The following is a 14330-nucleotide window of genomic DNA, read 5'->3' on the forward strand; positions in this document are numbered from 1 at the left end:
CTACAATTTTTTCTGACCATCTGTTTTTAACTATTATAATTTTTTAAAATAATGAGTATAAAAGCTTAGAAAATAGAAAACAAAAGTCCTACCAGTACCAATTCTATTCCCTGGCAGTATATACTGTTTGGAGTATACCCTCCCAGACCTTTGTGGTGTGTATAGTCACTTTTATTTATTTATTTTTACAAAAATGGCTTTAGACATTTTATTTTATTTTTGAGATGAAGTATTGCTCTGTCGCCCAGGCTGGAGTGCAGTGGCATGATCTTGGCTCACTGCAACCTCCCCCTCCTGGGTTCAAGTGACCCTCCCACCTCAGCCTCCTGAGCAGTGGGGACTACAGACGCACACCACCACGCCCAGCTAATTTATGTATTTTTAATAGAGATGCGATTTTTGCCATGTTGGCCAGGCTGATCTTGAACTCCTGACCTCAAGTGATCTGCCCACCTTGGCCTCCCAAAGTGCTGGGATTACAGGCATGAGCCACCACACCTGGCTGTAAAATCACTTTAAAATTGTCTACTTTAATGCTTTCAATGGTTTTTTTGGGGATTGTTGTTGTTGTTGTTGTTGTTTTGATATGGAGTCTTGCTCTGTTGCCCAGGCTGGAGTGTAGTGGTGCTACCTCCGCTCACCACAACCACCACCTCCTGGGTTCAAGCGATTCTCCTGCCTCAGCCTCCTGAGTAGCTGGGATTACAGGCGCACACCGCCATGCCCAGCTAATTTTTGTATTTTTAGTAGAGACAGGGTTTCACCATGCTGGCCAGGCTGGTCTTGAACTCCTGACCTCAAGTGATCTACCTGCCTTGGCCTCCCAAAGTGCTGGGATTACAGGCATGAGCCACCGTGCCCGGCTGCTTTCAATGGGTTTTTAAAGGAGAGTATGACAGATCTGCTTGAGCATGTAATAGACCACCTGTCCTATAATAGACAAACTGACTGGGGATAAGCAGAAGGTAGGAGGGATGGTTTAGCCCCGCAGAAGGAGAAGAAGGTGAACTTCTGAGCTCATCACAACCAAGACTCCATTTCTTACTATGTGGCCTTGACAAATTAACATCTCCAACCATCAGCCTCCTTAACTGTGACGTGGCAATAATAATACCTGATGAAATTGTTGTGAAAATTAAATAATGTAAAACACCACGAAGATACTTGCTCAATAACTGGTGGCTAGATACTCAAAATATACTTTTCATTGTGTTAAATAATAATTAGGTGGCTATAGACTATCAAAATGACTATTCTTTTGAATAATAAAAGTTATAAAAAGCTTTTTAAAAAAGTATATAGGTAATATATTTCTTATAGAAAATTGATTAGGTCAGGGGTGGTGGCTCACGCTGGTAACCCCAGCCCTTTAGGAGGCTGAGGTGGGTGGATCACTTGAAGCCAGGAGTTTGAGAACAGCCTGGCCAACATGGCAAAAACCCTTCTCTGCTGAAAATACAAAAATTAGCTGGGCGTGTTGTCGCACACTGTAGTCCCTGGAGGTAGTCCCGGGAGGCTGAGGCACAAGAATCGCTTGAACCACAGAGGTGGAGGTTGCAGTGAGCCTGAGATCGTGCCACTGCACCCCAGCCTGGTTGACAGAGCAAGACTCTATCTCAGAAAAAAAAAAAAAAAAAAGTACAAAAATTAGCCTGGTGTGGTGGTGCACGCCTGTAATCTCAGCTACTCAAGAGGTTGAGGCATGAGAATCGCTTGACCACAGGAGGTGGAGGTTGCAGTTAGCTGAGATCATGCCACTGCACTGCAGCCTGGGTGACAGAGTAAGACTCTGCGGAAGGAAGGAAGGAAGGAAGGAGAGAGAAAGAGAGAGAAAGAAAGGGAGAGACAGAGAAAGAAAGAAGGAAGGAAGGAAAGAAAGAGGAAGGAAAGGAGGGAGGGAGGGAAAGAAAGAAAGAGGAAGGGAGGGAGGGAGGGAAAGAAAGAAGAAAAGAAGAAAGAGAAAAGGAAGGAAGGAGAAAGAGAAAGAAAGAAAGAGAAAGAAAGAAAAAGAAAGAAGGAGAGAGAGAAAGAAGGAAGGAAGGAAAGAAAGAAAGAGGAAGGAAGGGAGGGATGGAGGGAAAGAAAGAAGAAAAGAAGAAAGAGAAGAAAGAGAAGAAAGAGAAAAAGAAGGAAGGAAGGAAGGGAAGAGAGAGAGAGAAAGGAAGGAAGGAAGGAAGGAAAGAAGAAAGGCCGGGTGCGGTGGCTCACGCCTGTAATCCCAGTACTTTGGGAGGCTGAGGTGGGCGGATCAAGAAGTCAGGAGATCGAGACCATTCTGGCTAACATGGTGAAACCGCGTCTCTACTAAAAATACAAAAAAATTAGCCGGGCGTGGTGGCGGTCGGCTGTAGTCCCAGCTACTCGGGAGGCTGAGGCAGGAGAATGGTGTGAACTCGGGAGGCGGAGGTTGCAGTGAGCCGAGATCGTGCCACCGCACTTCAACCTGGGCAACAGAGCAAGACTCAGTTTCAGAAAAAAAAAAAAAGTTATTTTAAAACTCCAACCTCTGATGATAGAATTCAGAATAGGGGTTACCTGTGAGAGATGTTTATTGGCTGGGAAGGAGCATGAGGGAGCTTTCTGGGTACTATACCTTCATCTGGTTCGTTGCTTACCAGGATATATACATATTTAAAAATCCATCAAGCTAAGCATTTAAAATTAGTGCCTTTTACTGTACATATATTATACATGTATTTTACCTCAATTTTTTTCTTTCTTTTTTGAGATGGAGTCTCTCTCTGTCGCCCAGGCTGGAGTGCAGTGGCGCGATCTCACCTCACTGCAACCTCCACCTCCAGAGTTCAAGTGACTCTCCTGCCTCAGCCTCCCGAGTAGGTGGGATCACAGGCGTGAGCCACCACGCCCGGCTAATTTTTGTATTTTTAGTAGTGATGGGGTTTCACCATGTTGGTCAGGCTGGTCTCGAATTCCTAGCCTCAAGTGATCCACCCACCTCGGCCTCCCAAAGTGCTGGGATTACAAGTGTGAACCACTGTGCCTGGACAGGGTCTTGCTCTGTCTCCCAAGCTGGAGCGCAGTGATGTGATCTCAACTCACTGCAACCTGTGCTTTCCAGGCTCAAGCAGCCCTCCAGCCTCAGACTTCGGAGCAGCTGAGCAGCTGGGCAGCTGGGACCACAGGAGAAAGCTACCACGCCCAGCTAATTTTTTTTTTTTTTTTTTTTTTTTTAAGAGATGGGGTTTCCATGTTGCCCAGGCTGGTATATCTCAAAAATTTTTTTTTTTTTTTTTTTGAGATGGAGTTTTGCACTGTTGCCAGGGCTGGAGTGCAATGGCACGATCTCAGCTCACTGCAACCTCTGCCTTCCAGGTTCAAGTGATTCTCCTGCCTCAGCCTCCTGAATAGCTGGGATTACAGGCACCTGCCACCATGCCCGGCTAATTTTTTGTATTTTTAGTAGAGACGGGGTTTCACTATGTTGGCCAGGCTGGTCTTAAAGTCTTGACCTCCAGATCTTCCCGCCTTGGCCTTCCAAGTGCTGGGATTACAGGCGTGAACCACCATGCTTGGCCCTCAATTTCTAACAATTATACTGTATACATGTTTGAACAAAAGTATGTTCCCAGTTTTTTTTTTTTAAGTAATGTTGTTGTTGTTGTTGTTGTTTTGAGACACTGTCTCACTCCCTTGCCTGGGCTGGAGTGCAGTAGTGTGATCTTGGCCCACTGCAACCTCTGCCTCGTGCGTTCAAGTGATTCTCCTGCCTCAGCCTCCTGAGTAGCTGGGATTACAGGTGTAAGCCACCACACCCAGATAATTTTTGTATTTTTAGTAGAGATGAGGTTTCACCATGTTGGTCAGGCTGTTGTCAAACTCCTGACCTCAGGTCATTCACCCACCTCAGCCTCCCAAAGTGCTGGGATTACAGGCGTGAGCCACCACGCCTGGCCAAAAAAATGTAAATTTAAGAATACAATGCTTTCATAAATTGGGAACTGCCTGTAGTGTTCTAGTGATCTTTGGAAAACATTTACAAAGTTCTGAAGAAACAAAAATCTTACAACTATTGGCTTCATGAGCCATATTTGAAACCCAGGCCTGTGTGTGTGTGTGTGTGTGTGTGTGTGTGTGTGTGTGTGTATGACTTTAAGCCAAACCCCACATCTAAGATGGTAGATATAACCATTTTGTCCCCTTTTCCCCTATGAGTGATTCTAAAACAAAAAGTCTGAAAGTGAATGGGCCTGATTTATACCTGTTTAAATGCTTTTATTCAACATAATTGCATTCATGCCTATGAATTCCCTTTGTGTATAGGGCAGGAGGCTGAAGGATGTATGACACGTGGGGAAAATGCTGTTAGTTAATGTGTGAACCATAGTAGCCCTTCCCAATTTAAATCTTGTTTGTGACCAGTAAGCCTGCCAGTGTTAATATTCAAGGGTTTGCTATTGCTGAAGGGCAAAGCCAAGTTAAAAGACAAAGTTACTCGGAACTAGCTTCCCAAGTATTTGGAAGGTGCCTGCCATGTGATATAGCTGCCCAGATGCAACAATGCGGTGGAAACAGTCAGCCACTGTTCTTAGAGTTTATAGTGATATCCAGGATTTTCTTAAAAACCCTCAGGGTTGGCCGGGCACGGTGGCTCACGCCTGTAATCCCAGCACTTTGGGAGGCCGAGGCAGGCGGATCACAAGGTCAGGAGATCGAGACCATCCTGGCTAACACCGTGAAACCCCGTCTCTACTGAAAATACAAAAAAAAAAAAAATTAGCCAGGCGTGGTGGTGGGCGCCTGTAGTCCCAGCTACTCAGGAGGCTGAGGCAGTAGAATGGCATGAACCCAGGAGGTGGAACTTGCAGTGAGCTGAGATCGCGCCACTGCACTCCAGCCTGGGCGACAGAGCAAGACTCCATATAAAAAAAAAAAAAAAAAAAAAGAAACCCTCAGGGCTAAGGGTTTGAAATTAGAGAATATGAGAGATTACATACTGTAAGAACAACATTATGGTAGGTGTTTGATGTCAATGTGCCAAATGTCCATAAGTAACTCATGAGTCACTTTCAGAGAGTCACTGTTTCCCTACAGTTCCTTGATTTCTGCCTATTCTCAAGAGGAGGAATTGGTACTGAATGACTGTACTGTAGAAATTCCTCTTACTATTTGTGACATTCCCGCCAGCAATGCATGCAGGTTCCAATTTCTCCACATCCTTGCCAACACTTGTTATTTTCTCTTTCTCTCTTTTAATAAATAGCCATACTGCCAGGTGCGGTGGCTCACACCTGTAATCCCAACACTTTGGGTGGCCGAGGTATGTGGATCACTTGAGGTCAGGAGTTTGAGACCAGCCTGGCCAACATGGTGAAACCTCGTTTCTACTAAAAATACTAAATTAGCTGGGCATGGTGGTGCATGCCTGTAATCCCAGCTACTCAGGAGGCTGAGGCAGGAGAATCACTTGAACCTGGGAGGCAAAGGTTGCAGTGAGCCTAGATTGCGCCACAGCACTTCAGCCTGGGCGACAGGGCAAGACTGTCTCAAAAAATAAATAAATAAATAGCCATCCTAATAGATGTGAAGTGGTATCTCATTATGGTTTTGATTTGAATTTCCCTAATGATTAGTGATGTTCAGCATTTTTTTCATGTACTTATTGGCCATGTGTACATCTTCCTTGAAAAATGGCCATTCAAATCCATTGCCCTTCTTTCTTTTTTTTTTTTTTTTTTGAGGTGGAGTCTCACTCTGTCACCCAGGCTGGAGTGAAGTGGCACGATCTTGGCTGACTGCAACCTCCGCCTCCTGGGTTCAAACGATTTTCCTGCTTCAGCCTCCCGAGTAGCTGGGCCTGCAGGTGTGTGCCATGACGCCTGGCTAATTTTTTGTATTTTTAGTAGAGATGGGGTTTCACCGTGTTAGCCAGGATAGTCTCGATCTCCTGACCTCGTGATCCACCCGCATCGGCCTCCCAAAGTGCTGTGATTTATAGGCGTGAGCCACCGTGCCTGGCTGGTCATTGCCCATTTTTAAATTGGCCTGTGGTCATTTTGTTGTTCAGTTGTAGGAGTTCTTTATATATTTTGAATTTGATTTAGTTTTGAACTTGGCTAAATCCATCTGTTTGTTCATCAGAAGAGTTGTAAAAATATATTCCAGAAAATAATCTCAGCTAAATTATCTTTGGATACAAAAATAATATAATCTGATAGGGGGCTTAATGATGGTGGAGTTTAGGTCAACAGATGTTACTGTTGGACTGCTGATTGGGCTGGCCAGATAAGTATAGTAGGTCACAAAAAAATTAAAAGTACAGAAGTCAAGCAACAAGGCCAAGACTCCTTTGAGACCTGCAGCTGTGTTTTCTGGGTACCCAGTACCCAAGCCTTGTGCTTGGTACTTGTCCTCTGTACTCCAAACCTAGGTGTCCATAAATTGGGTAGAAAATGGCAGAAACAGCTGGGCATGGTGGCTCACGCCTGTAATCTCAGCACTTTGGGAGGCCGAGCCAGGTGGATCACCTGAAGTCAGGAGTTTGAGACCAGCGTGACCAACATGGTGAAACCCCGTCTCTACTAAAAATGCAAAAATTCGCTGGGTGTGGTGGCAGATGCCTGTAATCCCACCTACTCGGGAGGCTGAAGTAGAAGAATCACTTGAACCTGGGAGGCAGAGGTTGCAGTGAGCCAAGATCATGCCACTGCACTCCAGCCTGAGAGACACAGTGAGACTCCATCTCAAGAAAAAAAAGAAAGAGAGAGAGAGAGAAAGAGAGACAGAGAGGAAGGAAGGAAGGAAAGAAGGGGAAGGGAAGGGAAAGAAGGAAGGAAGGGAAGGGAAAGAAGGAAGGAAGGAAGAAAGAAAATGGAAGAGACAGGTTTCACACGTGTTTTTGGTTTGTAGCAGTGGGGAGGGAGTGCTTCAGTGAATCATTCACAGATCCTCTAGGTCAAAAGATTGTGAAGAAAATAGAACACATGCTTGGTGAAACTGTTGTGGGACATGTGAATGAAATTAGGAGTATATGACGGGAGAGCTCATTCAGAGAACTGGGAGAATGGGGATTCAGGTATAAATATTGAGTAAGAGAATAGGAAAGTAGTTATCAGAAACAAATACTTGGAACAACGGTATTAAAATTATCATAAAACAAACCTCCTGATTATATTTTCCATCTCCAGAGCTGGTTTCGGTATCACTATTTTACAGGAATATTGCACCTGGCAGAGTTAAGAGGCAATCGAAATATTTACTTTCATGCTGCAACCTTTGCCCTGTTTGCAGTCTAGTTTCCCTGAGCCTTTAGAAGACAAGATACAAGCATTTGAATTTTGAGATAGTTTCATAAATATCGCAAATAACTGAAGCACCATGCTAACAAAACCTGACCTTTTCAAAACAGCAACACAAAGATTGGTTATATCTAATGTTATAGAAAATTATTTTTATCTAGTTATCTCATTATAATAATTCAACATATATTCTGAATAAGAGGAAGGAAAACTACTTAAAATTTTACCAAAATCAATCAGTTAATAAGCCTTTTAGCTTTTTTTTTCTTTCTTTGTTTTTGTTTGTTTGTTTTTGTTTGTGGCTATTTCAACTCCAGATAAGCCCTTTAAATAAAATAATAAACACTTTTGGAGGCTGAGGTGGCAGGATCACTTGAGCCTAGGAGTTTGAGACTAGCCTGGGCAACATGGCAAGACCCCATCTCTAAAAAAAAAAAAATCATTAAGGCCGGGCATGGTGGCTCACTACGGTGAAACCCCATCTCTACTAAAAAAACCCAAAAAATTAGCCAGACGTGGTGGCGGGTGCCTGTAGTCCCAGCTACTTGAGAGGCTGAGGTGGCAGAATGGTGTGAACCCAGGAGGTGGAGCTTGCGGTAAGCCAGCATTGCACCACTGCACTCCAGCCTGGGCGACAGAGCGAGACTTCCTCTAAAAAAAAAAAACCATTAAAAATAAGCAGGGTGTGGTGGCGCATGCCTGTGAGCCCAGCTACTGGGGAGACTGAGGCAGGAGGATCACTTGAGCCCAGGAGGTCCAGGGTGCAGTGAGCCGTGTTCATGCCACTGTACTCCACCCTGGGTGACAGAGGAAGACCCTGTCTCAAAACAAAAAACAACAAAGAAACCAAACTTTGTTATGTTGCTTACCTTTCTTTTCTGAGGGGCTAGGTTGGTGTGCATTGGAGGGGTGGCCCACAAGTTCAAAAGACCAGGAGGGATGTTACTTCCTTTTCTTTTCTTTTTTTCTTTTTTGAGACAAAGTCTCGTTCTGTCACCCAGGCTGGAGTGCAATAGTGCAATCACGGCTCACTGCAGCCTCAACCTCCTGGGCTCAAGTGATCCTCTCACCTTAGCCTCCCAAGTAGCTGGGACCACAGGTGCACCTCACCATGCCTGGCCAATTTTTAAAAATTTTTTGTAAAGACATCGTCTCCCTATGTCAGCCAGACTGGTCTTGAACTCCTGGGCTCAAGTAACCCCCCGCCTCTGCCTTCCAAAGGCAGGCATAAAAGGAAGATGTGGCTTCAATCTCTTAATATAACTTTGAGGCAGGACCAGAGAAGTTGGAAGTGCTAGATTCAGTCTATAATTATTATTTATTTATTTATTTATTTATTTATTTATTTATTTATTTATTTTTGAGACGGAGTCTCACTCTGTCGCCCAGGCTGGAGTGCAGTGGCGCGATCTTGGCTCACTGCAAGCTCCACTTCCTGGGTTCACGCCATTCTCCTGCCTCGGCCTCCTGAGTAGCTGGGACTACAGGCGCCCACCAACACGCCCAGCTAATTTTTTGCATTTGAAGTAGAGACGGGATTTCATCGTTTTAGCCAGGATGGTCGGTCTATTATTATTTTTAATCCCGGAAGAAGGAAGAGGGAAGAGTCCATGGCTCTGATTTGCAGCTCTGAATTTCCAAGGACATAACCTAACAAATTCAGCCACCATGCTCTTCCTTCTGCCGTGAAATCTGTTTTATTTTCAACTGGCTTGTGGCAACTGACTCTGCCTCCTCTCTTCCAGGCTCTGAGATGCCCCTTTTCCCGGAATGACTGCCTTAACCCCATTCAAATACTCAAAGAGGAGGGTGGAGCGGTCTCAGAGAAGCTAATTTTTCGCTTAAATTGAAAAACTGGGGTGGGGTTGGAGCTATTGTTCTTCCTGAAGCTTGCTTCTGCTAGACTTTGGAATTGTCCTCCCAGTGAAAATGTTTTAAGTTGTAAAAGCCACCTCAGCAGAGCCCCACCCACATGAATAAAACATTCGTGCAGAAACATAGCCTCTTGTTTTCTTCTCAGTCAGAAACCTATGCATGTACTTCACTCTCCCCAGCATCCAATTCACCACCAGGTTCTTTCTTCCTAAATAGCTCTCAAACACTTATCTCCAGGATGCCTTCCATTCATTTTTTTCAACAAATTTGTTGCCCATGTACTATATGTCAGGCACTGCGCTAGCTATTGGGAACACAGCAGCAAGCCAAACCTAGTGAAAAAGGCAGGGGAATTTACCATCTGGCTAACCCCTCCCCAATCAAACCAAACCAAACCAGCTGGGCCAACCCGTACAGCACTCCTCACTGCTCCCTGCTAACTCTCAGCATTTATTTTTTTTTGAGACAAGGTCTTGCTCTGTCACCCAGGCTAGAGTGCAGTGGCGAAATCACAGCTCACTGCACCCTTGACTTCCTGGGCTCAAGCGATCCTCCCACCTCAGCCTCCCTGGTTGCTGGGACCACAGGCACATGCTGCCGGCCCCAATGGCTTTTTTTTTTTTTTTTGAGACAGGGTCTCACTGTGTTGTCCAGTGAACTCCTGGGCTCAAGCGATCCACCTGCCTCGGCCTCCCAAAGTGCTGGGATTACAAGCGTGAGCCACTGTGCCTGGCCTCAAATGGCTTTTAAACATAAGAAAATGTGCTCAGCTTCACTCATATAAAGTAAAATGCAAGTTAAAATTATACCAAGGCCAGGCGCAGTGGCTCATGCCTATAATCCCAGCACTTTGAAAGGCTGAAGTGGGAGGATTGCTTGAGGCCAGGAGTTAGAGAGCAGCCTGGGCGACAAAGCAAGACCTTATCTCTACAAAAATTGAAAAAAAAATTTAAATTAGCCAGGCATGGTGGCATGTGCCTGTAGTCCCAGCTATTCAGGAGGCTGAGGTGGGAGGATCGCTTGAGCCCAAGGAGGTCAAGGCTGCAGCGAGCTGTGATTACACTACTGCACTCCAGCCTGGGCAACAGAGCAAGACCCTGTCTCAAAAAAAAAAAACCAAAGTCTTGCTCTGTCGCCCAGACTGGAGTGCAGTGGTGCAATCACAGCTCGCTGCAGCCTTGACCTCCTTGGGCTCAAGTGATCCTCCCGCTTCGCCCTCCCAAAGTGCTAGGATTACAGCCATGAGCCACCACGTCTATATTATATATAATGACCACATTTTCTTTCTGGCTACATTGTATATAGAGAGCACATATTCTTCATCCTTTCATCCACCGATGGACGCTTGGGTTACTTCCACTTTAGCTATTGTGAGTAATGCTGCTATGAACATGGGTGTACAAATATCTTTTGGAGTCCCTGTTTTCATATATTTTTTTTTTAGATGGAATTTCGTTCTTGTTGCCCAGGCTGGAGTGCAATGCGCAATCTTGGCTCACTTAAATCGTTTGGAAGTCATTTAATATCACCATATCTAGATCAATGTTGTTTTTGAAATTGTTGCATATTTCAGGGATAATTATGGTTTATATAACCAATTGCTTCCTGTTGGATATTTAAGATTTTTGTTTTTGCTATTAACAAATAATGCTTATATCTATATTTTTGAACATTTGTACAAGTATAAATGCATGGTAAATTCCTAGAGGTAAAATTACTGAGTCAAGAGTTTTACATGTTTTTTGAATTTTGATAGCTATTGTAAAGTTGTTCTTCAAAGAAGTTTCATTTATTGTTTTCCCACATTTAGCCAACATTAGGTATTATGAAACTTTTTTATATTGGCCAAAACTCACAGGCAAAAAAAAAAAAGTCTCATTGTTTTAACTTGGTATTTATTTGCTTATGGTTGAGGTTAATTATAGTAGAAATGAAAAACCCAGTACTATAGAAGATAGAGAGGAAAAAATATTCCAGAAGGTATAATAAAAGAGTAAAATAAAGAAGTTCAAATAGGAGAGTAAAGATAAGAATACTGGTGGATTTTTCCAGAAGGTCTAATATGAGAATGATACGAGAAAAAAAGAAAAAAGAAAACGTAGGATAAAAAAATAATCAGACATAGTTCAAAGAAATTTTCTATTGAAGGACAGAACTTTCTAGATTGAAAGGGCCTGTTGGCTGGGAAGGGTGGCTCATAGCTGTAATCCTTGCACTTTGGGAGGCCGAGACTGGGGGATCACTTGAGGCCAGGAGTTCCAGGCCAGCCTGGGTCACACAGCAAGACCTCATCTCTACAACGAAGATAAAAGAAAGGGACTGCCAAGTGCCTAATGTATTGAAGGAAGGCAGACCCCATAATTGTGAAATTTCAGAATACACAATAAATCATTAACCCTAAACATTTCCAGAGAGGAAAAACTAGGTCACACACAAAGGATCTGGAATTAAAATTGTTTGGTTTCTCATTAGCCACACTGGATGCAGAGAGGGAGCAGTCACCTTCAAAGTTTGTAGTGAAAATTGTTACCAACTTAGATACCCAGCCAAGCTATCAGTTAAGTGTAGGTAGAATAAAGACATTTTCAGACTTGTAAGGTCTCAAAAAGAGATTTTTCTGGGGAAGGTCTGGAAGAGGTAGGTGATTCAAAGGAACTGAGAAAGAGAATGACATGGGATCTGGTAATATGAATATAATTCAAAACAGGCTAAAGAACGGCCTAGGATGATGGTAAGGAGAAATTCCAGAATGATACCTGTGTGTCACATATGGGGAACCGTCCAGTTTGGAGACAGTCAGAATGCTCCAGGAGAGAGATCACCAAGGGGATGAAAACTGCAGAACTCCTGATGTATTTGAACATATTGAGAGGACAGTTAGACTATTCCGGAGAAGACTGGGCCTGAATTAGTGTCAATTATATAGGAAACTAACCTTGGGAATAGCAACACTGTATTTCCAGGGAAAAAAATGTTTTAAATAGGGGAAAACTTATGGTTTAGCTGAGAATATTTTTATAGGCATAGTAAACTAAACACTGATTATTGTTCTATCCAAAAGGAAGACTTAACGTGTAGAAAGAATTGAGAATGATACTAGTTACATATTTATGCATTACTGGGTTCAAGATGGTTGAAAGATAATTAAATCCTCTTCTTTCGTAGTTGGAGGTTCATAGCCAATAACTGTGAAGAACCACGAAGTAGCACTTATTAGAATAAGTGACTATCAAACAAAAATTTGAAAGTGCTTCTGGCTGGGCATGGTGGCTCATGCCTGTAATCCTAACACTTTGGGAAGCCAAGATGGGAGGATTGCTTGAGCCCAGGCATTTGAGACCAGCCTGGGCAATACAGCGAGACCCTGTCTCAATAAAAAATTAGCCAGGCATGGAGATGCATGCCTGTAGTCCCAGCTACTCAGGAGGCTGAGGCAGGAGGATCACTTGAGCCCAGGAGGTTAAGGCTGTAGTGAGCCGTGATAGCACCTCTGCACTCCAGCCTTTGAGACAAAGCAAGACCCTGATGTGAAAAAAAAAGAAAAATAAACCATGCTCACATTTAACCTTAATGAAAATAAAAACTAATGATGACGTTGTATATACTGTGGAATTTAAAAAAATTATTGGTATTCTTTTTTTTTTTTTTTTTTTGAGACAGAGTTTTGCTCCTGTCGCTCAGTGTGTGGAGTGCAATGACACCATCTCGGCTCACTGCAACCTCCGTGTCCTGGGTTCAAGCAATTCTCCTGCCTCAGCCTCCCAAGTAGCTCGGATTACAGGCGCCTGCCACCACACCCAACTAATTTTGTATTTTTAGTAGAGATGGTGTTTCACCATGTTGGTCAGGCTGGTCTCGAACTCCTGACCTCAGGTGATCCGCCCACCTCAGACTCCCAAAGTGCTGGGATTACAGGTGTGAGCCACCGCGCTCAGAGCCTGCTTTCACTTCTTTTTGGTACAAACCCAGAAGTGGAATTGCTGATATATGGTAATTCTATGTTTAATTTTTTGAGGAGTCAATATACTTTTTTCCACAGTGGCTGCATCATTGTATATTCCTATCGGCAATGCAGGAGGGTTCCAATTTTTCCACATCCTCACCAATACTTATTTTCTGTTTTGTTTATTTGTTTATTTAATAGCAGCTATCCTAACAGGTGTGAAATTGTATCTCATTGTGGTTTTTTTTAATCTGCATTCTCCAGTGATTAATAATGTTGAGCATCTTTTCATCCACTTACTGGCCATTGTATATCTTCTTTGGAGAAATGTCTACTCAAGTCCTTTGTCTATTTTTGAATTGGGTTGTTTGCTTTTTTGTTGAGTTGCAGGAGTTCTTTATGTATTGTGGATAAGCACTGCTTATTAGATATACAATTCATAAATATTTTCTCCCATTCTGTGGGTTGCTTTTCCACGCTGTTGATAGTGCCCTCTGATGCACACAATTTTTAATTTTGATATGGTCCAAATTACCTATTTTTCCTTTTGTTGGCTGTCCTTTGGTGTCATATCCATGAAATCATTGCCAAACTCAATGTCACGAAGCCTTTCTCTATGTTTCCTTCTAAGAATTGTATACTTCCAGCTCTTACATTTAGGTGTTTGATCTATTTTGAGTTAATTTTTGTATATGGCGTGTGTTAGGGTTCTCCAGAGAAACAGAAGCAATAGGATAATCATAGACAAATAAGAGGGGATCTATTATGGCAGTTGGCTCATGCAAATATAGAGGTCATGAAGTCCCAGAGTGTGGTGTCTGTGGGCTGGAGCTGGAGAATCAGGAAAGCCAGTGGTATAATTCAATCTGAGTCTGAAGGCCTGAGAACCTGGAGCTTTAATGTCCAAAGGCAGGAGAAGATGGATATCCCAGTTCCAGAAAAGAGAGTAAGTTTGCCCTTCCTCTGCCTTTGTGTTCTATCCAGGTCCTCAACGATGGGAAGATGCTCATTCACACAGGTGAGGGTGATCTCTACTCAGTTTGATTCAAATGCTAATCTCTTCTAGAAACACCCTCACAGACGCATCCAGACATGATGCCAGCTATCTGGGCATCCCTATGTCCAGTCAAGTTTAACACATAAAATTAACCACCACATGGTATAAGTAAGGTAAGGGTCCAATTTTATTTTCTTGCATGTGGATATCCAATATTCCCAACATCATTTGTTGAAAAAAACTGTCCTTTCTCCATTGA

The sequence above is a fragment of the Pongo abelii genome, chromosome 4, assembly GCF_028885655.2.
Source record: "Pongo abelii isolate AG06213 chromosome 4, NHGRI_mPonAbe1-v2.0_pri, whole genome shotgun sequence".
NCBI lineage: Eukaryota > Metazoa > Chordata > Mammalia > Primates > Hominidae > Pongo > Pongo abelii.